Raw genomic sequence first — 737 nt, 5'->3', positions numbered from 1 at the left:
ACGAATCCAGACCAGACGCAAATGTGAAATACCATTAGGAGAATCTACGGGTGCTATACAAAAGCGAGAACCTGTCCCAAGTCGAAGGAGAAAAGCCCAAGTCATGGAAGCCACCTCAAGACAAACTGAAAACGAAAGAGAGCTCAATTGGCGATGATCTATCACCCCAGGAAGTGCTGGAAGTCCATCCAAGGGAGTGGCCTGAACAAAGCCAAACTGTCGTGCTGCTCTATTAGGGTTATACCCCTCCAAAACTATAGAGCAATCTCTCCTATAACAAAGCCATCCAGGTCTCATGCTGACAAAGTAAGAAGCAATAGGCACAAAGCCGCTCCTGGAAAGCAAAGTAGGTCTGCCCCTCTCTGTCAAAGAATCTAACAATGAAACCCCTAAACTTCGGGAGGGTAAATCTCCAACTAGAGACCTGTAAACCAATCTAAAATGACCAGCCACGTACAAGGGTGCAAAGAAAAACAATCTGATCCAGGCCCTATATGTAGCTGAGATCGCCCTGGCTAACTGAATCAATAGGGGGAAGAAATTATCTGAATAGTAGCCCGGTGACTCAGCACAACTAAAAGCTCCCTCTACGTGCATATGCACCCATCCATGGACATAATGCCATGATACCTCAACCATACGCTGTCGACGCCCATAAGAGGCAGAAATCTGTCCAAAACCGTAATATATCTGTGCGAGTACGGCCGGGGCTAAAGAAACTTGTCTCCCATTAGCAA

Source organism: Dendrobium catenatum, unplaced genomic scaffold (genome assembly GCF_001605985.2).
Source record: "Dendrobium catenatum unplaced genomic scaffold, ASM160598v2 fragScaff_scaffold_334, whole genome shotgun sequence".
Lineage (NCBI taxonomy): Eukaryota > Viridiplantae > Streptophyta > Magnoliopsida > Asparagales > Orchidaceae > Dendrobium > Dendrobium catenatum.
This window is presented reverse-complemented; position numbering follows the sequence as displayed.